Source organism: Halichoeres trimaculatus, unplaced genomic scaffold (genome assembly GCF_033239565.1).
Source record: "Halichoeres trimaculatus isolate MK-OKI-2021-1 unplaced genomic scaffold, fHalTri1.1 fHalTri1_scaffold_2, whole genome shotgun sequence".
Classification (NCBI taxonomy): domain Eukaryota; kingdom Metazoa; phylum Chordata; class Actinopteri; order Labriformes; family Labridae; genus Halichoeres; species Halichoeres trimaculatus.
The window spans coordinates 19,242,416-19,269,463 of record NW_027437180.1 but is presented as its reverse complement, the minus strand read 5'-3'; positions in this window follow the sequence as shown (position 1 = coordinate 19,269,463).

The following is a 27,048-nucleotide window of genomic DNA, read 5'->3' as shown; positions in this document are numbered from 1 at the left end:
TGAAGGTTATATTAAGATCAGTTTTCAATTTAGAGGTTAACCCTTTACATGCTGCAACAGCGCCAACACTTTCATTACGTTGGCCAGAGTGTTACTACCATAACTGTCACCATTTGGTCAATCAGAAAAATGTGCAGCTTCTAGAAATACATGGTTCGTTACGGTAATCACAAGCATTTGGCACATTTTTCCTCCTAAAACTACTACTACTTCCATGCCATGTGAAATATTCATTTACTTGAAGCATAATATTCAAGTTTATGTTCTCCTGGACAAAAAGGCCAAGCACTCTCATTTTCAGACCATTCTACATCCATAATAACAAAATAAATACCATTAAGCCCTAGTAGTTATGATATGATTGATCACAGGCTAACACACACACACACACACACACACACACACACACACACACACACACACACACACACACACACACACACACACACACACACACACACACTGCCCAGATGTTTTATAGAACAAGGTACAATCAAGCAAAGTTTTAAAAAGCTACTACTTTTGGTAATAATAGATTACTAATGGTCTTTAGCTTCTCATGTGATTAAGTCATGTGATTCCCTCAGTGTTTAATGATATGTCGCTCAATGCGTGCTTTCAATATAATTAACTCAGTCTTTCTTTGTCACCTGCATGATACCCTGTTGAAGTGGAGATTTTTAATGAAGTGTTAGGCTTCTTGATCTGCAGCACATTCCTGGATGCTAGTTAACTTAACAATCCCTCACAGCGGTATGCTCTGCACTTGTACTGCAGCAGTCTGAATAAAGCATGTGCAGGCAGTTACATACATGATGACCTGATGAGCATATTGAACTGATTATAACATGCTTCAGGATTTCATGGCTGCTATTAAATTAAGGACCCGTAGGAATGTAGGAGGAACAGTCACATTTTGTGAACTCCATACTCTTCCATTAAACACATGCACCTGATATAAAATGCTGACTGGGGTTTCTCAAAGGATCTCTGAGCTTATCTTTTTCCAGGCAGTATAGACATCGTACCTGTTGAAATGAAAAATAAATAACGGTAGAGTGAATTTTAATTTTTAAATACATTTTTTTTCCTGCCCTGGTGTTCACCTGTCACATCCAACCAATGGTCTAGGTTGGATATCAGGATCTCAATAATCAAAATTTGACTATAATCTAAAACACCAATTTTGACAACTCCATAATACCAGCAACAAGCAAAAAGTCAGGGGCTCCAAAAAACTTAACGAAACTTGGACTAGACTTACTGAGATGTTACCTTTAAATATTATGGCTTTTTTTCTGTAACAGAATATCACAAACTTAAATTGATGTGTAATGAGATAACTGGAAACAAATGACAGCTTTTCGTTCACACCCTAAATTAAAGTACTACAGACCATGAGGTCAAAAAACAAGATCATGGATAAGGTTAATATAAGGACTCAAATTTAGGAATACAGTAAACTTCTTATGTCAGGTAAAATTCATGAATTTTACTTCAGCTTAGCTTAAGATAAAAATAAGCTTAAGCGTGACTGTGTCTGTGTATGTGTTTTTTTTTTTTTTTTTTTTTTTTTTTTTTTGTGGGTTTGGGGCCTGGGTTGGTTGGGGGGTGGGAATGGGCAAGCGCTGCTCTTTTAATCATGTAAAGCACTTTGTGCTACATTTTAATGTATGAAAAGTGTGTTATAAATAAAATTTGATTGATTGATTGATTGATTGATTGATGAACAATATGTATTTTTTTTATTTTTTGGGGAGGAAATTCACTATATTAACAATAAACTGGTCCACACATGAAGATTTAAAAAAAAAATCATCAGCTACATAAAAAGGCAGAAATGGTGCGTACTGTGTCATGAATGGTGAATTAAAAAAATGTATTTAGCAGATATTGTTCATCCAGCACTGCAGTAATATGTTAAGACGTTATGCAACTTATCATTACTAAGCAGATGAAAACAAAGTGGTAGCTTGTCATTTTGGGCAAAAAAAAATTTTTTTTGAACTTTCCATCTAGGTAGACAATTTACAAAACATCTGTCAGTCATTCAAACTTCTGTATTTACTTGGATGTTAAGCCAAAAATACCAGTCCAAGTGTTAGCAAGGCAATCCATCCCTTTTGATCGCCCATATCTCTGGACTCATTCCTGTATAATTCTCCACCTGACTTCCTCCCCTCCACTACACGAAACAAGCTAACATTAATTATAAATATTGGTTATAATAGGCTGCTTGTACAGACAGCTTTTGGAGGACAGTGTGAATTATTTATGTGATACAATATGATCTAAATTGAACGTAAGGTTTTTTTTTGCTGCTTTCTAGGTTTACCCACCAGACCTGGTGTAACTCAGGAATAATAAATATTCAGTTATTTCTAAGCAGAAATGAAATAAAAGTTCTGCCTTCTTTCTGTTTAATACAAGTAATTCATAACTTTTTCAGTACTTTAATCAGACACATTGGGGAGCATGCTGCTTAGCGCTTACCTGACCTGTAGCATTATGTACACATTGGGCTCATTGGTCTGGATTAACAAGTGGGTTCCTTTATGAGTGAATACACCCGCTAAAAAGTATTCAAAAAATAATTACTAATCATTACAATATGATGACTATGTCTAGTAGCTTGTGTGTCTTTTCTGCAAAGATATAGTCATAGTGGTTTTTGCATATAATTTTGAAAATTCTACCTCATTTGACTGCAAAAGACAGCATTTAACTGGAAACACCTGAGGTGCATTGTCTCAGCTCACAGCTGGCACAGCTTAAGCCTGACCAACTGTCAAAGAGTTGGGCGAAACCAATCACTACAAGTTTGGATATGAGTGTAGTGAGGGTCTCAGCTGTGCCTCTAAAACACACAGAGAGGTAGATTCACTAAAAATGAAATGCAGCTGCTAACAGCAGACTGGGCATCATTTGCTGCTGCTACCTGCTCAGACTCACAGTCTTCAATTCATGAGGCATATTACACATATGACATTTAAGCCAAAAGACACACTTTGTTCTTGTTTCGTGTTTAATTGTGAAGATGAGCAGTTTGCACCCTCAATGTACTCTCTACCTAAAGCAGCTCCAATTTGTCCACACATGGGTGGACATAACTCAGCGGAGCCAGGAAACATCTTGCCAGTTCATTTTGAAGTTGATTCATGACAGATGTCTCTGACAAAGATTCTCTCCTAGGGTAAGACAGTAAAAATAGCTTGTTCAGGATCAAAACACTATTACACAACATGCCAAGGACTGTCTCTGCACAAAAGTAAAATGTTGCATGTTTTGATTGAAAGTGAGCCTCTGTACAGTACAATTTACAGAGTGTCCATCATGGTTGGCGCTGAGGTTATTTCCTTCTTCTTCCCCAAAGGAGTCTTCTGGCCTTTGCTGATTGAGTCCAGAAGAGAGGCCTTCTCCTTGCTGTCTTTCCAGATCTTCTTGGACTTGTTTCAGTGAGGCCTTCAACCTGCAGGTTTCTGTCTGCTCTGTGAGGAGCTGTAATCTCTCTACCTCGCACTGGTTCCTCTAGATCCTCGGCTTGTCTTGGGCCTGTCTGAGCTGGAATGCCATCCTGTGAGTGTCTGCTGTGTTTTTCCTGTAGATCAGATTTTTCCTTTTCCCACTGGTGTTGGTGATGCTCCAGGTCCTTTCTGGCCTCCTGACGGCTTCCTTCTCTAGTAGGGACTGGAGGAGGGCCTTTTCTTGAACCCGCAGGTCTTGTAGTCTGTCCATGTTCTCCTGCATCTGGTTCTGTGCATTCGGAAACATGTCACTCTTTTTAATCTGTTTTTTTTTTTTTTTTTTTTTTTTTTTTTTTTCCAGCTGATGGAACTGTTCTTTCCCCCACTGGCTCTTTACATTCTTGGTTTCTTGCTTCGCTCGTCTCAGAGAAGCCTTCATGGTGCAGGTCATCTCCTTGTGCTCTTCCAGGAGACAAGACCTTTCACCCTCCCCCCACTGCCTCTGAGTCTTCAGGTCCTCTTTGGCCTGGTTCAGGGCAGCCTTTAGCTTGGTGGTCTGCTCTTGCTCTGACAAGCAGTGAGATCTTTCTTCCTCCAGCTGCTGTTGGTGGTCCTTCAGGTCTTCTTGGGCCTGGTTCAGGGCAGCCTCTAGTTGGGTGATTTCTTCCTGCTCTGGCAGGCAGTCTTTCCTCCTCCAGCTGGTGGCTGTTGTTTGCTGGATCCTCTGGGGTCTTGTTCTGCGCAGGCTCTGTGATGCAGGTCTAAGTCTGTACCTCTTCAGAGAGATGGGACATGGACTTTTTAGAGTCTATCAAGCTTCCTTTAATGTGCAGACATGACTGTATTTGTATATTCTTTCCTTTTCATTTTCCCTTTTTTTCTTTCTGCTCTTCTTCTTTCTTAATGATAATCTGGCAACAGAATCTCAGTAAATGCTTAACAACTAGTTTTGTATCACAGTTATTTGTCTTTAAATTGGAAGCATCAAATTTTGAGATTTTAAGATTAAATTCAACCAAACATCACTGCATTTCATACTTCTTTAGGACTTTTGATTTGAATGCCACCAAGACGGAGGCTAAAACCCAAACCAACCTTTTTCTGCACCATACCATAACACTCCTAAATCTGCATTATTCTGTGGGATTTTGAGGACATGTGTCAAAAGATTTGGCTTGCAAGTAACAGCATCTGCCCAGTTTTGGGAAAAAAATAAAAATCTGCTCAGCTCAGCCACAGACTCGAGTGGCTCTCTTTTTCATCCCACTCAGCCCAACAACATGCCATTAGCATTGCACTGATTCAAAAGAGGATGCCAGACAGACAGTAATCACCCATGGAGAGACAACAGGAAATTGGCATGATGGGGATTCAGCACTCAAGTGGTCATTAATGACGCTGGTCACATTTCTGAATACAAGACAGATAGATGAGCAGTGGTGTGTGTGCCAACAGGGTTCATTTGGGAAAAAAAAGTATAGTAGCTGAGCAACACGTTTTAGATCAGCCAATATTTGTACTTTTTATGGTTAAAGACATCCAGGTTTCTCTATCCAGATCCTTAAAAGACAGTGTGAGATGTATTATTCTTGCCATTAATTGCATTTTCCTGACACCATACATGTAAATTATCCTGTGATTGGAAAGCCAGTAAAGAGCTTAACCTTAAGGGTTTAAAGGTGAACGATTTATTACTTCAAGATGCCTGCTTGAATCCAATCCTTCACTCATCACTGAAGCTAATTAACAAGAGAGAAACGGGTTAATAAGTGAGACACAGAAAGACAAACAAGGCAGAACAGTGAGATAAAGTGAAGAGGGGAAAGGAGGAAAACACGTCAGGGGGCAGTTTGGGGGACATAATCACAACATTGTAGCATTTAGTTTTCATATTAGACATTGATAATAATGGTCTGAATTTAAAGGTCCCATATTATTCTCCTTTTTTGCAGTTTAATAGGGACCCCTGATGTCTTCATGAAATGGCAGTAACATGTTTTGGTCCAAAAAGTCAATAAAGCAAGCACAGCAGCATTGCTTCCAGGCTCTCATAGCCCCTCTGTTCAGAACAGTCTGATTTAGTGGGCGTGACCTTCATATGTAAATGATCCACTGCTGATACCACCCCGCTCTTCCACGTCAGTGAGAGCAGGGCCATGTAACCATGACTACGGAGCTCCGAGTGCACAATGTTTAGAAAACAGCGAAGCTCGTTTACTGTAACATTACAGGCTAAAACAACAGGATAACAGCAGCTAAAGTTAGCATCCTGAAGCCATCACAGAGACAGGGGGACACTGAGGAAAAGCTCTTACATCTACTCCATAGCACACAGCATTTAAAATACATTTCCAGGGTCTGAGGTTTGTTGGCGGATGGTTGGTAATGCGCCTGGATTCAGGACCAGTCTATTGGCTACCCCTCTGTTGTACTGTCCAAAATTGGAAAAACAGTCGGTTGTGAAGTGACTAGCACACACATGCACAGTTTTACTGAGTGTAGCTGGCACATTTCCTTGATAAATTAACTCTAGCCACTCAGTCTTTTCTTCCAAGATGGGAAGCCTGTGCATGAAACTATGTGGCTGGTTACAGAAAAAAAACACAGTAGTGATGGCAGTGATGGCTGCTGGAGCAGCAGCAGGGAGGGGAGTGGGTGGGTAAGGGGTGCGGAGGTGTCTGCTCCTGTGGACCAATCAGGTCGGACTTGCTCCTGATTGGTCATAAAAAGGGAATCGCTGACGTCGGCAAATCCCCCATATCCATACAGCTTGTTTTAGGTCAGGATGTTACATTCACAAGCACTACAAAGTACAGGTTTTGTTATTAAATACCACATTTTGTGGGCTGGGAGGAAAGCCAAAGACCCACAAATATCACTAGAATACTTAATAAAGTGATTTTTGCATAATATGGGACCTTTAAATTTAATGTGTATCTTTTCTTTTTCTACATTTTAAGGATGTACCCTTAAGATGTGCCATCTTATTTCTAAGGGGCTCCTTTCAACATAACCACAGTCACTGATAATACAAGATAATTATAAATGTATATCCAAACACTTTTCATTTAAGCTGGTATAACTTTCAGCAATGTTTCTTGTTTCTTGGGATAAACTACTTTTTTTTTTTTTTTCTAATTCGTCAGGAACACTTCTTGCCTTTGCAGCAAGATGAAAGATGGTAAGAAAAGCATTTTGTGTCACACTGAGAAGTCTAATTAGAAAGTGTAAAAGGCTTGGGTTTACAGGAAGTGGTTGTGGCAACAATAGTGCAACATATTGCACCATTCATTGCATATAACTTCAATTTCACTTTAAACTCTGCTGCAATGCTGACTTCAACTGCCAGTTCAGGCACTTTCAACATAATAAAGCTTAAGTTTGAAATAATGCTGGTTTCAAATGAACTCATTAAAGTAGATGAGATTCAAAGTCAGCCTTTACTCACTTTGGTGGTCAACGCACAATGACATATTGAACAAAGAAAAATGTCTTTACTCTCGGAAGAAAAATTCTCACAGTATGTGAGAAAATTACCACATTAGGAAAAAAAATTCACATTATCTTTTGGTAGAGAGAAAAGTGTATGGAAGCAGAAAAAGAGACATGACTATTTAAATTTAAACAGCCACGTAATTTTAAATACTGAAATAAATTCATTGCATTCAAGTATGTTGCCATGAAAACCATATATCTGAATTTATTTGTCCTGAATTCACCTGTTGAAAATTTGTATCCCAAAAAAATTTACTTGTTAAAAATTCAGATCCAATAATTCAAGTTTCAAAACTCAACAACAAAAATATTCAGGTTTCTCAAATTCAATTTGTCAAATTCAGTTCTAAATTCAACTCATCAAAATTCAGATCCGAAAATTCAAGTTGAAAATTCTGATCGCAACATTAGGGCTACCCAGGACAGGGAAGGCAGTCAGTCTAAATTCTTGTGTGTGTTGTACGTCGTTAAATGAAACTGTGAATTATAGAATTGTACATACATGTCATACTGTATACATATAAGATTAGTAATGACAAGATTATGGGGAAAGTTGGAACTACAGGAGCAAACAATAAAATAGTGCAAACAGTTTAATATGAATATATAAGATAGTATGATATAAGTGTAACCAAGACAGAAAAAATGGACAGGACTATTAAACCACAAGGAATATGTACAGAACCAATATACAAGCACCAAATGAGCACAGGCTGATGACATAAACGTAAAAAGCATACTGAAAGGGCTGGGACTTGTTGTCTATCAGAAATGACAGCATTCTCCTCTCAGCCACCACCACAAAGTCCAAAGGGCAGCCCAGGAGTGAGCTGGCCCTCTTAGCCAGTTTGTCCCGCTTTCCTCTGTCCTGTCTGCCCGCAGAAGGTGAAGTCCTTCCAAAGTGGCTTATGTGTCCAGTGTTGGCTCCATTAGCCATGTCTCTGTGTTTTTGTCTTCGCTTGGGAAACTGAGGGGAAAAAAAAGCTTATACCCTCAAATATTCCCTCAAAGCAAGGACTCAGTAATTCTCATCAGCATCTCAGACAGCAATAACAGTTATATCCAGAGAAGGCTGATGTATGGCAAGTCTAACCATTAGACTGGAATACCTTTATATCAGCAGCACTGTGTGTGTGTGTGTGTGTGTGTGTGTGTGTGTGTGTGTGTGTGTGTGTGTGTGTGTGTGTGTGTGTGTGTGTGTGTGTGTGTGTGTGTGTGTGTGTGTGTGTGTGTGTGTGTGTGTGTGTTTGTGTGTGTGTGTGCCCTCCTGACCAGTGGCAGGCATAATAAAACAACAAGCATAGCTCGAGGAGCTAATTATGCTGGTGCTGTTAATCTGCGTGACTGCCCGTCTGTGTTGGATTGTCTTGTTTGTTTGTTGGACTTGCACTGTCTACCCTTTGGCTTTAGCCTCGGCATTGATCTCAGTTGTGAAAAGAAAGAGAGAGAGGAAAAAAAAAAACATCAGGGCATTTCATGATGTCTAGGGAGAAAGAGTCCCTGAGAGACAATAAAATGGCCCATTATTAGTTTGTTGTGAGCTTCTTGCTCATTAAAGCTGCTCACACAAACCCTAATATAAAAATCCACAAATAAATTAATGGTATAGTTGTTGGTAACAGTTAAATGAGCACATGCACTTAAAGAAATGGTTTCTTGCAGGTTAAAGGCCACATGAAGTATACATTATGTATTTTCAGTCAGAAGGGGATGTATAAGTACGTGCCTACAGCTACATAAATGTGTTGATGTAATTGTTAACGTTATGTAATCTCACATGTCATTTCTGATTTTCATTTTTCATGGAAGCTTCCTAAAGGAAAAAAAGGCTCTTGAGAGCTCTTTATTTCCTTTAGAGGAAAATAAAAGCAGCCACAGCTGTTCTTTAAATGTTGTGGATATTTAAAAACAATTAGCATGTATCCCTAAACCAACAGTTCCTGTATGGTCCGGCTTTAAGAGAGCTTCACACAGCAAAGGCTCTGAAGCTTGAATGATCAGGCAAACTGCTGTATTAAACTGAAAGGTCACATATATTGGCTTTTAAACAGTAAGTCCTCATTTAGGTCACTAAGGGCTGGATAGCAGCTGTTATTCTGTCATATGAGATAATAGACTGCATTCACCTGGTGTCCAAATGGTAAATCAGTCTCTGATTAGGTGGGAGGAATGAAACCTCTGGGTCACCACAGCCATCATGGTCAATGATTGAGTATCATTCTCATTGAACGTGACTAGCATGAAACTGTTTCCCTTGCTGGTGTGCCTGTGGGAGCAGAATCAGCCAAGAAAAAAGCTTCAGCATATAAAAAATAATAAACTTATTAAACTCAGACATGCACACAGTACATGGGATATCCAGCGCGTTATACCATTAAAAAATAAATAACTCCTTTAAATGAATTTAAAAGGGACTTAGTCAAAAGAGGTGGAGATAAAGTTCATCTCAAGGAGTCCAAATTAGCTTGTATCATTTTTCTTTCACACTCTCCAGCTCTCTTCCCTGCTGTACTAAACTGCTGCCAAGGAAATCCAATTAGGAACGTTTCAACATGGCTGACAAACGACTTTTCACACGCTGCAACTGCCCTGCTTCCTTTGTAGGATTGAGTTCCTATATGGATGGAAGGAGGAGGGAATTATGGAAGAAGCAATTACCAGCTGTCTATATGCACACACCTACACACAAACAGTGCGTCCACACATGCACGTTTGCATTCTTTGAAACTGATGTGTGCACGCAATCAAGCATATAGAGAGGCTGGCAAATGTTTCATACTCATAAACGCAAGCATAAAAACAACACTGACACACACTGATTTTAACCATACATGCAAGCTATTACAAACAGCAGACCAACTAGCAGAAAGCTTTTCCTCACAGTGATCATTACAATACAACGGCATCTGAGAAAATCCATTTTCCACACCCAAGCAATTTCTTTTTCATTATAGATTATCTTCAAGCTCCTTCAGCAGCCTGCAGCTGTGGTTCAGATACACATACTGGACACATACTACCCCTGCATCTATTCCATGTACTCTGATCAGTTTCACGGTAATGTTGCGTTTTGTTTTGTTTTTGTTTTTTTTGCTGTGCTTTTCATTGATTCACACAGGGAATCATGAACACTTTCACGGCCTCCTAACACACCACTCTCTTTCTTTGCAGAGGGATCGATTGACTCCTCATACAGAGACCATGCACCAGAATACAAATATTAAGAGCACATAAGAAAACTCATTAGAGTTGCTTCAACACAAGTGATGTGCAGTGAGGGACTGAGTTCAAGCTAGATGTAATAATATTAACTGAAGCTCTTTGAAGCACCTGTATATTTTAAATGAATGTAACCAAGTTAACCGAAATTAATTCTGAACAAGAACGCACAAGAGTAGGTGTCATAATAATTCTTTCTCTGTGAGGTAGAGAGGTGAAATTAAGTCTGTATTGAAATAGACCATTTACTAACCCAACCTACTCATTTATTTATTTGCTTGTTTATTTGTTTTTTTCACTGCACTGCCAGCACTTGAAAAATTAAACCAATACCATCACCATAGCTGCTTTAAAGGTCCCATATTATGCTCCTTTTCTGCAGTTAAATATGGATCACTGATGTCTTAATGAAATGGTAGTAACATGTTTTGGTCCAAAAAGCCAATAAATTAAGCACAGCCCTGCTCTTCCGCCTCACTGAGAGCGGCACCATGAGCTCCAAGTGTGTAATGTTTAGAAAACAGCGAAGCTCATTTACTGTAAAATTACAGGCTAAAACAACGGGCTAACTGCAGCTTAAGTTAGCATCCCGAAGCTAACACAGAGACAGGGGGGGACACTGAGGAAAAGCTCTTACATCTGCTCCACAGCACACAGCATTTAAAATACTCATATTTCCAGGGTCCCAGGTTTGTTGGCAGATGGTTGGTAATGCACCTGGATTCAGGACCAGTCTTTTCGCCACCCCTCTGTTGTAAGTTGGAAAAGCAGTCGGCCGTGAAGTGACTCGCACACACATGCACAGTTTTACTGAGTGTAGCTGGCACATTTCCTTGATAAATAACCTCTAGCCACTTAGTCTTGTCTTATTCCGAAATAGGAAGCTTGAGCATGGAACTATGTGGCTGTTTTCAGCCAAAAACAGCGCAGCTCCTCAGCTTTGGCATTCTGTACAGCAGGAGGGGGGGAGTGGGCGGGGAGGGGGTTCAGGGGTATCTGCTCCGATGGACCATTCAGGTCAGACTTGGTCCTGATTGGTCAAAAAAGGGAATCGGCAAACCCCCGGAAATTCCAAACAGTACGTTTTAGGTCAGGATTTTACATTCACAAACACTACTAAGTACAGGTTTTGTCATGAAATATCACATTTTGTGGGCTAGGAGGAAGGCCAAAGACCCACAAATTTCACTAAAAGACTTTTAGTTTTTTAGATTTTTGCATAATATGGGACCTTTAAAAGCATAGCATGAAACCTTTTCATTGGTCTCTGCTGCTCCTTCAAACATTTCCAAAACTTTCTGGGGATCATCACTGGGGTCATCTTCTGCAGGGCAATGCTGGCCAGGGTGGAGAGTGAAGTGTCTAATTTTGTTACCCCTGACCTAGGCAGTAATCGCTCTAGAAGCCATGTCAGCCTCTTGGCCTGGACATAAAGCAACTCAAAATTGATTGCAAGACGTACCACCTGTGAAAACAGGCTTTTAAGAACTATTCCAGCATCAAGATCACATAAAAACAAAGTGAGGATGATTTGAAGTTACTTTGAAGAAAGCATTATTCATTGCAACAGAAATGCAAAGTGACTAGGAACTGATCTTTCATCTGATGATAAAGCTAATTAGGAGAACAGCCAGTTCTGTTTAATCACAATGTGCAATATAGTATTTTTTAGGGCTACTGACTGACCGACTAACAAAAAGAGTTGCTCTTCAGTGTATACACCAAATCTCTTTTTGATTAATGAACACAGATGGATTGGTTGTTTCAGTGATTGAAGTTCTCAGCTGAAACTTTTCTCCTTCAGCTTGAAAGAAGAAATGCTGTCACAAACAGAGCTTCTTTGTGAGTGAACACAGACATTTTTCTTTAAAGTTGCTCTTGCAAGGCTGATGCAATCTTGTAATCTTCAATGTGGAAAAAACACAAACCGTTCTTCCTCTCTGTCACAGTGGCATCTTGGGATGCCTTTGTATGTTGGCCAAATATGCTGAAATCCATTAATAAGTGAGTGAGCTGTTTAATATTCTACACTGCAGCTGTGTCCTGTATTCTGGTGTGTTTTCAACACCACTATCTTTATAACTGTCCTAGCAAGTTTTAAAGCATACTATCAAATGATTTTAACCAAGAAAATTGATTCTTTTGGTCTCATTACTCCTACTTAGCCACTGAAATTCTACAGGCTGTGTAGCTACAGCTGTTTGTTTCAGCGTGGGGTTAATGGCTAATGTGATGGTTAATTTGGGATGCTCAGAGACTGGGGTATGTAAGCGTTTTTCACTGCCTATAGAGAGCAGAAAATTAGATGTTTGACTCTCTGTTCAACTGTAAGAGTTGCTCAACTGAGCTAATGTTGTCTGTGTGCCATAAGGGCTGGTTTTCAAACACATGGCCTTTTCCCTGTGTTTATTCATCCAGTTTTCTTAGGATTCATGTTGCAATTTTTACTAGTGTACAAATAGAGAGGGTGTGACCATCAACTTAGCAGTTGGACAATATTTGGAAGTTTTGACAGAAAGACTACATATGGGTAATTTCTCATTTTTATTTCAAGTTGATGCAAAAGTTTTGTTTTCACTTCTAGATTGATTGAAAGAGTCTACAGGAAAATGTTGGTTCAAGCGGATCAAAAAATTCCCCTCTAGGGGGCGTTGATGGTTACAGACCCACCACCAGCCTTAACAGAGTATGGAAACTGTTATAATTATTGATCAGAGTATCTGATCTCAAACATAATAGGTATGTACTGATTCAGGATGAGGGGTAGCAACTGATATTTCTATAATATGGCCAATGTACGCCATATTTCTTTTTCAGTATCAGAGTGTAACTTAAAAAATAGAAACAAAATCATAGGTCTGTAAAACATGTTAACCAGATTTTACAGTTGTTGTTGTTTTTTATTATCTTAATCATGGTGGTTTGTGGTTGGTCCACCACTACCAGAGGGACTTGACAGGGTTTGATGTACCCTGTTGTCCTTTTAACCAGTCTATTGGAAGAAGCAATACTTTGGAATAGTGTTTTTTGGCATTATCAGCAGAAAAGTGTGTCATGGTCACCAACAGACACCAACATGCTGCTCAAATTAACTGGTGAGAGATAAGTTGATTTTATTAGTGGGTGCGGAAACCAAAAGCAAAAAGGAAACCAGGGCAGTGCCATTACATCCAAGCATGAAGAGAAGTTTGACTTAGCAGGTAGGATAGCGATTATGTTTTCTGTCACTTGAGTTGATGCAGGAATCAGTCTCCCACAGGGCTTCTGAATTTAATAGAATAGAACAGAATATTCTTTTATTGATTGCCCATGGGGGATGTTTTTTGCCACAGCAACTCATAGAAAAGGTGCAATAACTAAAAATAAATAAATAAATAATATTATGAAATTAGAAATTTAAAGAAATATAGAATGGTAGAAAAATATTACTATTACTATTTACATATTTACATAGGAACAAGATAATTGCAAAGATCAGCACTTGACAATGTTTGAATGCTGGATGGCACATGATGGGAGTTCAGGTTTGTTATGATGTGTTGTAAAGTCTTATTGCAGATGGGAGGAATGAAGAATTGATATCAAAGTGACTGTGTCTGTGACTTTTGCCTTGTGTCTTATATCCCTTGAATTGTAGATGCATATAGCCTGAGCTCTCTTGAGGTATCCTCTGGAAAGACATATACTGCAAGTGTGGATGCCGTTAACGATTATGACACATGTATGCAAATGCAAAGTAACGTACAACTACTACTACTTACAAAATGTTAGGGATATTTAACTTAATCAAGAGTTCATGCTCCAGTGAAATATCATGAATGCATTGAAATGAAATAGAAGCATTAAGAAACTAGTAGTAGAAACCAGTAAAATTTACATTTAAAAAAAGGAAACAAAAGCAAACAATGATGGTGGGTATACCACAGCCAAATATTTCTTGACCTTTGTCCTTGAGCATCAACTATAGCTTGACAACAACATCTCATGGTGTTCACAAGCTGACTTATTGCCCACTGAGGCATGGTATTCAAGTCATCTTGAAGATATGTCTTCAGGACATTGAGGCTCTGGGTTGCAGGGTTGCAACCCTCTACATGCATTCTCCTTGACATCTCCAACAGTGCTAGTGGCAAGAGTTTCTGCCCAGTGTAAACCGACTTAAGAGCACAGCACCCACTGGTTCCTCGTCCAGTATAAATCGTCTCTGGCCCATGCAAAACAGTCACACCTGTGACTGGTGATGGGATCAGGTACCCTTGCAGGTCATCTAGCACTCAGACCAAGCTGATGTATATGGTTTTAAATGATCTGTTGTGACACTTAAGTGCTCAAGAGAGTGTAGCCTTGAAGCGGCCTTCTGCATAGGATGTGGTCAAAGGATGTTTACTTTTCTGCCTTTCTGTGACTCCTCCAGTCTCTCTGTGGCACTATGTGGCACCAGTGAGCACAGGAAGATAACCTCTCGCTAGCCAATGACTGCATGGCTAAAAAGCCTGTGACCCAAGTCCACATCACAGTGCTAAAAATGACAGGCCCAAACATATAAATAATCTTTCTTTAAACCTTGAGGTAAATATATTGTTCATATCTTTCTTCAATAACATACATCCCTATTTTAATAGTAATATCTCTGTATTTCTTGATGTCCAGGGAATATGCCCAAGAAATAAAATTATTTGACTTGCATAAAGAAAATATTATTTGTTCAAACCACAGGCTCAGTAGCACAGTAAGTCATCATCAGCTTGGAAAGGCAGATAATGAGGGGGCCATAAAATCATATTAAACAGTAACTGCACCCACACTTTCAACAGTTTGAAAGGAGAATTACATTTTGTTGAGGTTTAATCTTTTGAATGGCCAAAGTTGATCTTTTTATCTGTACATTTCACAACATTAATGGCTTGAGAGGATATATATGATTATTTCCTTGTGGATAGCAGTAATAAGCACACCAGATGACTAAGTCCCCCACATCTCTGCAGAAAACATTTAAAGTGGCTCTGTAATATCATTGCATCAGCTGCAACATGTACATGATTTTTGAATATATATATATATATATATATATATATATATATATATATATATATATATATATATATATATATATATATATATATATTTTTTTATTTTTTCTTCTGTTTATAGAAACATATTTCATCCTCTATCACCATATTTATTGTTTCATGCATTACTTAATCTGTTTCTTCTTTTATTTCAAACTCTGGTTTTCAGAGATTGTAAATCATCTTCTTTTATCTTAAGGTGTGCCTACCTCTCAAAGCTAAAATTTGGTAGAGCAAAGAAACCAAATCTCTTTCAATGGTTCTGAAACAAGCAAAAAATAAAAGACTTCCCTTCTAACCTCGATAGTCTGTGATCCAACTTAGTCTGTACGGTTCTTAAGTCATGTTTCATTAAACAGCGTGATGTCTCTGGTGTCCTCTATTGAATCCACTTAATGAATCATTCTTGGAGCTCTTTTTTTAAGTAAACAATGGTTTTGTTTTGCTCATTTACATTCTGCTCAGCACCTCCACACAGCAGCCAAATAAAGCAAGAAGACTTGAGCACAACTGCTCAATGCTTTAAGAACCTCTCCAAACTTGTCATGAAAGTAGTCGTCAAGATAAGTTTCTGTTTTTGTTTTTTTTTCTTAAGGTATCTGTGGTCTGTGTCAAGACATTTTTTGAATCTATTGCTGTCATCAGATTTAAAAGTTCAGATTTTTCATGAAACATTACCCTTTTTCTGTTTAAAGTTTTTATATTATTTCTTTGCATTTAGGATTTAAGTAGGTTTACAGTATTCTTAAGCCAACAAATTCTTGTCTCCCTCATCCAGTATTTTACACAGCATCCCATTTTTTTTTTAATGAAATTGCAGATACGTCTATAAAAAGGCTGTAAGGACTGTGTTCTTGATTTGGCTCTAGACAGCTGTGGTAGATTCCCTAATGGAGCTCCATTGTTGCAGGCAGTAATGTTAGTTTTCCCTTGGAGGCAGCAGAAGCCAGTGAAAATAAGGAAAATATTCTGCTTCTTTATGCATTCATTCATTTTTCAGTCACTGATACACAACCATAAGTGTGAGAGCAGAATTTAGGCATTGGTTCAACCAGCTTCCTGCCTGCTGACTGAATAATGCAATAATTTTAGTGACGCACAGTGAGAGTGATACGTAAGCACCACATAAACGTGCACACATACATAAATAAATAATAACTCTGGATAAGTTGATTTTTACTTTTTCCCTCATTACTTTTTTTCCCTCTGTTACATGCACACTTTTTCTCTGACACATACATCAACACCTAGTTTTCTATTTTTACATCTCTTCCTCTGTAACACAAGCTTGGATTCCTCCATAGAGTTTGAAAGGTGTGAAGTCACTAGTTGAGGTGAGAATTATTCATTATTCATGAAGAAAGCCCTCCAATACACACACACACACACACACACACACACACACACACACACACACACACACACACACACACACACACACACACACACACACACACACACACACACACACACACACACAGTACTAACGCATAGGCACACACATTCTCAACTCACACAAACAGACTAACACCCTGCACTAGTGATTTATTTTATTTAGTTCAAGGGAGCACATTAATAACTGATGCAAGATTTTCTCACCCATTCACTCATCAATATTTAACCTCTGTGGATGCTCACTCTGATAACCGTACATATAGCCAATAATCTGAAAATATACTATTCCACTCATGAGCAACACCCTCTCCTCTCTGAGAAATAATCACATAAAAAAAAGGGAAAATCAAATAATCAAATAATCAAAATCAAAAAATACATATCTCCACGATATCTCCTGTCAATCCTTGTTGATTACTAGACATGTTGGGGCTTTTACAGGACACTGATAACCGCTAAACATTCCTTGCTGAAAATGAGAGTTTGTAAAGTATCATCGTGTCAGGCTTGTTCAAAAGTACCCTGTTCTTTGGCTGGTTTGTAGTCCGCCAACCAAAACCCTCATGATCACACAAAATCTGGTTTATGTTAGTGAGTGGCTCTGTGCTGAGAATTTGCCTTGTCCAACAAAGGTAGACGACTCTACTTTTGGAATCAATATGTGGCAAAGATACCACTATGGAAACATTTGCATCAGGGTTCTATCAACTTACATTTTTATAATTAGCCAATATTTTTTCATAAATATGAGCAGACTGCATAAAGCAGGATGAGCTTTGTAATACTCCATCCAAACACTTATGGGCAGTGCGATTTGCATACAAGTCAAGCAGTAACCACAATGCTTTGTTGATGCTTTTTTCACAACTAGTTAGAGATAATTGTGTTGAATTACAGCTGATACATGTTCCTGCTCATCATAAAGCAGCTGTTCAATGTTATAAATGCAGGATGAACATCAGCAGACCTACCACAGAGATTGCAGTCTGCCTTGTATCAACACAGTCACATTTTGGAGAATGTGCACAAAGACCGACTTCTGAGATAGAAAAAGACTGCTGCTGCTACCATTTGAAATTGTATTGGTTTTGGCAAAATAAGACAGAAAAAAACAATATCTACTGACATCAATGCGGAGATATGCATACTAGATATACATACATACATACTGGGAATAGCAAAAAATATAAAAGGGAAAAAGATTTTAAAAGCTGGCCCCAAAACTTGCACTGATTGCATTGTCACTTCAGGTTCTGAAAGAAATAAACTGAAACAATCAATCTGGGACACCATCTGCCATTACTGTCTGTCATGGTATGACAACATTCAATACTTCTGGGAACAGATTTCAACTGCGCTTCTTCTGGTGAGCAGTAAGGCCCATTTATACTTCCTTTACGTATGAAAATGTTTTTGATCCTTTTCAAACAATGTTACCATCACTGCTCCTATACTTCCACAAGTCCTTGACGTTAGCATTGCTGTTAACCAATACATCCACCAGGGGGAGCAGCCCAGAGTTAAAAGTTTATGACAATAACAAATTCAAAAACACTGTGGAGGGGGTATTCCTGCTACGTAACAGGGAGTAACAGAAACACTGCACCCACTGTTTCTGGTGGTATGGCTCTGTTTGGCCTGTCTCCATAAACTTTATAAAAAAATGAAAGCAGAACACAGACAGAACGCATGGTCTGTATCTGGATCCGTATTTTAATGTTGAGCATTAATGGGCCATAAGACGTGTTCCTTTCAAGACCCCATTCATTCCATCACCAAGAGTTGTGTCTACTCATCTTGTTCTGATAAGCCAAGGTTGACAGAAGATATTTAGTTACACAGAGGATGACTCCATCAAACATCTGAGATATGAGGTCAAAAAAGAGATTTATTTCTTAAAATATACCTACAAGTTTGGTTCTTACATTTTCCCAAACAAAAGCACAATGACACCGGTTTTGTAAGTTCTGTCACATCTGATCTCAAGAGGAAAATAACACCTTAAATGAGGGAGTTGTATGGAAACTGAATGTATCCCTCCTGGTGCGTTATGGGGGGCTTCAGTGTAAAACTGATTGGTTTTTCCATCAAGCACATTTGTTGTTCAAGAAGGATGTTTTTTTCTCCACATTGAGCAGATTTTTAGCAGCACTCATACACAGATATGCATCTGTAGGGATAAGTATAATGATTTTTAATTAATGCTGATGGGAGCCCAAGTAACCAATTACAGTTGTTGGGACACACATCCTAGTTGTTACAATCTTAGCATGACACACCCAAGTTTTATGGTTGTTCTTCTGATCTATATGAACAGGATTGATTCAACAGAGTTGTAGAATATCATTCACAGACATCCTCAATTGACTAGACTTACTTTTCTTGCAAATGGCACACTATAAGGAGGACCCACTTATAGAGATGTAACACTAATCCTAATCCTCTTCAGTTGGGCTGCCTTCATTAGAGCATTTATAATGAGTTCATATTTATCATAGTAGGATTAGTTTTAGATGGACTTTAATATGTAGGATTTATCGCTCTAAGTCAAACCCCTTTGATGACGGTAAGACTGAGTTCTTTGCATTTGGTATCACATATCAATGCCTAATGAGGGCTATACACTGTCTTCATTTGCAATCTGTTATCCCCAGTGTATTATTGCTTGCTGTAGAGTATGTATGATTCAAGTGAAATTTGTGACTATTTCATAGTTTGATAGGTTGCTCTAAATTTACAGAGTTTGATAAGGTGGACTATGGGTGTTAAATTCCTCATATCATGGCTCACCACAGACTGTAAAATACATTAATGTAGTCTCCGTAGCGTCACCTTCTGTGTATCTTTTCTTTTATCAAAGATGAAATCCACTCTACTACCTCTCCATACAGCTGATGTGTTTGATGCCCACCTGCCATATGTTCTCTTAAAAAGGTCATTGTCTCATTTGCAGTGTTCTATATTTTGTAGCTGGGACTTGTGTGACTTCATGTTAATTCTCCACGTGACAACCTTCCTTATAATTTGAAATATGTCAGTCTTTGAGTCACAAAAATGATGTTCCAGCAGTCAACACAGATGTCATGTCAGTTTATTAAATGAGCTGACAGCCTCTCTCACCTTTAGCCTGTGATTCACTGCTGTGAGCTCATTCAGGTCACTACTCTGATAGGGACAGTTCCTCTAATTATAAGACTACTACTGTTGATTATTATATCCTTATCTTTAAATATTTAGTCTCATGTCAGACTCAGTCTACCACAATGTCACAATGTGACAGGAAAAGGAGGAAGAAAGTATCCCATGGGAATACATTAAATTTCCCTTGGAATAAAAATAAATAAATAAATAAAAAAATTACACATAGGGAGAGCAGCCATTCATGTTTTCTGCTGTTTAGTCTTAAGAGAGAAATCGTTGCAATTCTCCTGTAGTATATTCAGGAAGTTTAAGAGGCAAGGGCCAAAAAAAATATAAATAAGAAGGTCCAAAAAAAGAGACTTTGTAGAGTATGAAACTGAACTCACAAATTTTGCATTTCAACAAAATATATATAATAATGTTAATTTACCAACAGAGAATATTTTCTGCATTTTGTTGGTTGGAAAGGGACCTTGGAGGGGAATTTATAACATTGTATCCACTGGAATGGCATTCACAGGGACTAAAGTTTATGAGTTGTACGCCGGTTGGGTTAATAATATCATATAGACTTTAAAGGCATCCAGGAGGAAACTTTCTTTGCCTTTTTCTGTCATGAGGGCACTGGAGGTATGGTGCTCCTCTTGCTCCCCATTTGCGTACAGGACTGATAATCAGTGAGGCAGATCCTGCAGAGGAAGAGCCTTGATCTTTTTTCGTGCTGGTTTGAATATTGTGCGATTCATATCTTCAAAAGAGCCAATTACTAATAGTTAGGTTCATTTGCTCTGCTTGTGGATGATAAAAAAAAATCTTGTAGTCTAAGCTGTGCTGATTCCCCAAAGAACTCCCCTTTTTGCTCACAGTACTGTCTATTACCGTGTTACTTTTTTCAGTAACAGATAATCTAATTAATTTCTTTTTCAAACATCATAACACTGTTACTGATAGTGAAATGTGGCGCGTTACTATGTATCCAACCTGGCTCACTCAGCCAGGCACAAGAGAGGAGCTGCAAATAGAATGTGGGGGAAAGTGAGCAGACCGAAAGTAATGATGAGTACAATCAAGCTGACAAGTTTTTTTTAACAAAGAGCTGATGCTAAAGTAAACTTTTCAGCAGCAAATATCACACAGTTGCTTGTGTGCGTCTGTGTAATCTGTAGTCAGAGAGGATCTCTCATGCAGCGTCTTTGGATCAGACCAAAGACTTGCTTGTGTTGTAGGTCGCTTTGGACAAAGGCGTCTGCTAAATTAAATTGTAGAACTGTAAAAGTGATCTAGAAGAACCTATGTGGCGTTAATCCACTGTAATGACAAATACTGCTCAGGTCCTCCATCTCATACAACTTATGAAAGGTGACATACAGCTTATGACGGTATGGAGCCAGAACACTGACGGCAAAATTTGGTATAAAAAAAAAAAAATTGGCATTGTAGAAGAAGTTAATACAAATTAAAACAAGTATTTGCATTTTAAAATGTTGAAATGAAAAACAAAATACAGATATAAAAACAATATTGTTTTAGGATGTTTAATGTCATATGTTTTTCAATGCCAGTATTCAGATATGTTTCTACTTTTTCCTTTTTTTTTTTTCTTTTTTTTTTGAGCATCTGGTTTTCAGCTTCAATTATCTTTTTTTCTGTTGCAACTTACTGGCAGTGTTTTGGCATGGAGAGGAGGGGTGGGGATTGGAGGCGAGGCTCGGAGAGCAAAAAGTGCTCCCAGGTTTTCAGGAGAAGAGAGCAGCCTCTGTCAGTTACCAGCAACTTGTTGCCCCTGCAGCTGTGATTGTACACTGGACAGTAATGGATGCAAGTTCACCTCAAACTTTCAAACCTCCAGTAAGTCTGTTTCTCTCGGACAGTGTTTTTAGGGTCGGGCGAGGACACTAATTTCTAACGGCGCAGATTAGGACCATTTTTGGTGGAGTAACATAAAGACTAAATTCAACTTCTGGTCCTCATGCACGCCTCACATGTGCTGTGACAGAAGAGAAAGTGCTTCTGACTGGCTGCTCAGCCCAGCCTACTAGTCTGCTCAATTTGCTCTGTGTGTGTGTGTGTGTGTGTGTGTGTGTGTGTGTGTGTGTGTGTGTGTGTGTGTGTGTGTGTGTGTGTGTGTACATCATTTCTCCGTGTCTCTTGGGTCCCAGTCTATACAAGTTTGAAGGCTGAGAAATGTGCCGACGTATGGAAGAACAAGAAAGTAGAAGAACAATATGTTGTAATGCTGTATCAATATTTCAACATAATTTAAAGGTTGAAAACATATAAACATGTTTTTTATCAACATTCATTTAAATTGTACCTTACAGGGCATGAAATGAAGGAAAAAAAAACATGAACACAATTACAACATAATGAAATACCAAATAGAATTTTCATTTAAATAAATCTTTGAAATATCACAGCTGGATGATTGAGAACAATCGCAGGCAGCTTGATGAAGCCCTGCATTTTTGATGCAAACAATCTCCTCCGCTTTGAGTGATTTGCTCCCCCAGTCTTCACGAGCCATGGGGCTAAAGGTAAAAATGAGTGGACTGTGGAAGTCTAAGACAGGTCAGCATAGCAATGGCTCCAAATTAAAGAAATGTCACATCAATGGTAGTCTGTGCCTGCAAACCTCATTCCCCTGTCTGCATCATTTACTGTGTGTGGTTGAGAATTATAAGTTGATAAGTAAACACTTGTCTATACACACTTGTACAATGCACAGTGAAGATCACTTGAAAGCAGAATAGTACGAGGCAGAGTCAGATGATGACAATATGATGAAAAGCTGGATACCAAAAGTAGGGTCATTTCTTGAATGATATACATTTCACCTGCCTAAGTTGGAGCAATGGGATGCCATCAGATTATACAAACACAGCACTTATACAAAAAATGAGATAATATTAACAAGGTGTAATTATAGTATAAAATGTTCAAAGGTGCTGGGCAGAGAACTGAGGAACAAAAGAAAGGAGGAAAACAAGAGTGAAGAGAGTTTGATAAAAGCTGAAAGAGAAAAGATTGAGGGTCTGAAGAGCTAACCTGTCAGGTCAGCTCTGAAGGGAACAAAAAGATGAGACGAGTTCATAAGATAAAGAAAGACAGGCCGGGGGAGGTCTAATAGAGACGGACACGTAGAGGTCAGAGACGGTAGGAGAGACAGAAATGTAAAAGGAAGGATGAAGAGAGGGAGGTTAGAGAGAGGCAGTAAGGATGGAAAACAGGGAGGAGAAACAAGATGGAGTGGAAAAGAGAACAAAGCTGAGACGGTACACAAAAAAATGAAAAGGGAGGCGAGAGTTTGAAGGAAAAGACGAGGATTGAGTTAAAACAAAAAAAAGTAAACATACACTTATAATAGACAGGATAAAAATTAATGAGAGCTACGAATAATCAGAAAATCAGGCCCTTTCATAGCCATATTCAATAATTGATCCAATGCTTCGGGCTGCTTAAAGGGTCTGTGAGGGGTTTCTAGGTGATCTTGAAAAAGTCTCCCTTCTGGATATATATGCCTGATTGTTATCCACACTTTAAAATGAGATTGTCAGCACCAATATTACAGGTAACAGGTTATTACAAAATCCTACAACTTAGTTTCTTGATTGGGGCAAGCAGGACCAGGTTGATTTACGGCATGTCTAGGTCTCTATGACAACACCACGCCAGCTGACAAAGTTTAGTTGTGAGAAAAGATAGCTATGTTGTTCTCTGCTGAAAACTATTTCTATAGTTAATTTTGTAGTGATGGTGGACACAGGAGCCTAACTGTCCAACAGAAAAAGATGATAGATAGATAGATAGATAGATAGATAGATAGATAGATAGATAGATAGATAGATAGATAGATAGATAGATAGATAGATAGATAGATAGATAGATAGATAGAAGCTTTATTGTCATTGTTTGAGAGTGATACAGCCCAAGCTCAAACTGTTTGGGCTCTAATTTCGTAGACCAGGCGCAGGCGCACCTGCCCTGCGCCGGCCTTCGCCGTGCGCACAGGGCTTGACCGGCGCACTTTGCAAGTTTCCTGCAGTGCCAAGAGAGGCGCGGTCAGGACGCAGAGGAGCGCAGAGGAGCGCAGAGGAGCGCAGAGGAGCGCAGAGGAGCGCAGAGGAGCGCAGAGGAGCGCAGAGGAGCGCAGAGGAGCGCAGAGCTGCGCGTCCACGCCTCCCTCCCTCCCTCTTTTTTCTTCGTCTTTTCTCTCCCTCTTTTCTTTGAATTAAATGAACTGAGAGAAGCCAGATATATACTCAGTATCAGATGTTAAGGCTGTTTATTGTTTAATTGTAAGATGTGCATCAAATTTCCAGCTGCCGTCAGGTTAACTTTCCATCATGACAAACGGCTTTAATCTGACATCAGATGTGACAGGAAAATTAATATAGATATAAATGTATGTGCTGGTTCAGATGTTTACATTAAATAGCGATAACTGTGATTGTTTACTGCATTTTAATGTGCCTGACACTCTGGAAACCTGCCTCTGAGGCTTTAATGACATGTGCGCACATGTGCGCCTGTCACCAAATTACAGCTGCGCAGGGTGCGCTGCGCTTTGCGCCGAGGATAGACCAGGTTGGAGCTGGCGAGCTTTCAGCGCACTTTATTGGCACGAAATTGCCACAGCGCCAACATGAATCTGCTGACACCTCCCCCTGGTGCGCCATCAACTCCCCCTGGCGCACAGTCACACCCCTCTCTGCGCAGACGGTCTACCAAATTGTCAAATTCTTTGTTAAGAAAGTCGTTATTGGTTGTCCAAAAAGTGGCTAAATGAAATTATGCTCCATGACAATTATGCCTAATTTGCATGATTAGCCGTAATTGTATTAGACCAACTGGACCAACCATGGATCAACTCTCCTCATTTATTGGAAGAGAGTTGGTGTTTCACGTTCATCAGTGGTTGCCTATGAGGGACTATTTTCCTCAGGTGGCTAACACGTTGTTTGGTGAAATAGACTTCAACCTTTCTATGCTTGCGCGGCATCCCGACTGGTCTCCAAGACATACTTGGGAGGTGGTGACAAAGTGGGAAAGGATTTAATCCTTTGTGTCCTGCACAAGGTTTTTTTTTTCAATCAACCTTAATATTGGCGGAGACATTTCTACCATCGTTTGAGATTGGTGTGGGCATGTACATACTGTCCATAAGCAATTATACACCCTTGATTAGGACGATTCTGTGTCAAAGTTATGCTCTCCTGACAAAAGTAGCCTCCAGTGCCCCAATGATTGCTTTTTCATCAGATATTATTTTGTGGGTCTTGGAATTTTATTTTTTCCCATTTTTAATTCATGAGATCACAACCCTATTACATTTGAAAGTCACTGTTTTAAACTTTGGACATGACTGTTTCTAAAAAAAGGGAAACTGTGCAGAATCACAACGGGGTGATACAAGATCCTACTCACTTTGAGAAAAGTCTGTTTTTGAGTTTTCCATTTCGCTCTATAGTAAGGAGTGTTTTGTTTATTTAGCCGTCATTATTGGAAAAAAAATTCTGAAGAAATAGAAAGAAGCAGTTTGGTACTGAACAAATAACCTGGTACAGAGCGTTAGGAAGTAAGAACAAAAAGAAGATGGGGGAGAAAGAGGAGGAAATAGAGATGAAAGGGCCCGACCTCAGGGAGCAGATCTGACATCTTCAGAGCAAACACTGATTTACTAACACACACTTACACACACACACACACACACACACACACACACACACACACACACACACACACACACACACACACACACACACACACACACTGCCCTGTTCACCGATTCTTCATCTGTTTCTGTAATTCTAATCGTGTTTGTTTTAAACTCGTTTTGATTATTTGACATTTATATGTTGAGCTCATCATCAACAGACTTAACAATTTTTTTTTCACCTATATGTCAGTCATATTTATCAGCACAATTACATCCTGGTACTGTAAAAACACACTGAAACACAAGGAATGAATATATTCACTTTTTCTTCTTGTTCACATTTAAAAATACCCACCTGCAGAAGTCTGTTTTTTCCCTTATACAGACACACATACACATTCTCCCTCAACGTCTCTCTTTCTTGCACACTCACACACATACATACACAACCGTAAAGACAAAGCATCCCTTTGTCAGGATAATAAGAAGTTAATTGGTAGGTTTGTTCCAGCGAGGCTCAGGGCGGGCTGAATAGTCTGCTGCTGAGTTGCTGATACAGCCAAACACCAATTAGGCTTTGTCTGACCCACAGAAAGGGGAGAGAGAAGTATGTGTGTGTGTGTGTGTGTGTGTGTGTGTGTGTGTGTGTGTGTGTGTGTGTGTGTGTGTGTGTGTGTGTGTGTGTGTTGGGAGGAGTTAAAGGTAGGGGCAAAAAAGAGGAGACTGAGGTCAGAGTGGAGAGTAGGAGGATGTGAGTTTCCGTCAGCACATCAGATAGTTACCATGGTGCCATCACTCAGTGTTTTCTTCTGCTTTGTTTCTTCGGATTTGTTGTTCTATTTTTTGTAGACTTAACATGTTTGCGTCTTCTATATGATTGCTTAATACATTTTCATTCAGTATTAAATGCTTGATCCATGTTTTCACAGTGGAAAACTGAAGAAAAAATGACTTTTGTTGTTTAGTGTCGTCAATATAGGAAATGTAAATAGATTTACATATTTATATAATCTTCACCAAAGCAATCATTTTATTGTGAAATGCATCAAATTGCAACTCCCCTCACTTAACAGGTTTAGATTTGTTCATGGACATGTTTTGCTTGAGGTGATGTGTGCTGTTCTATTGACGTTGTCTTTCGTTATGTCATCATGAAACTGATCTCTTTTCTTAAGGGACAGGGTCATGGATATACAATATATATATATATATATATATATATATATATATATATATATATATATATATATATATATATATATATATATATATATATAAATATATTAGTGTTGGGCAAGTTAACGCTTTATTTTCGCGTTAACCCGTCAATCTATTAACGCCGTTGAATATTTTATCGCACATTCGTGCATGTTGCTCACATACTTTTATTTTGTAAATGTCTGTTGCTGACCGGGGTGGAACCGGAAGTGAAATTGGCGGAAAAACACGATGAGTAACCAAAACAAGCAGGGAGAAGAGGGGCAACGCCACGGAACTTAAGGGCGCTTATCAGTCTGCGCGCACGGCGTGCCAGATATAAACAAACGCAGGTAGTCGGCCAGGACGAAGAGACACGATGAGAACTAGAGCCTTATTTAGCGTTTTTTTT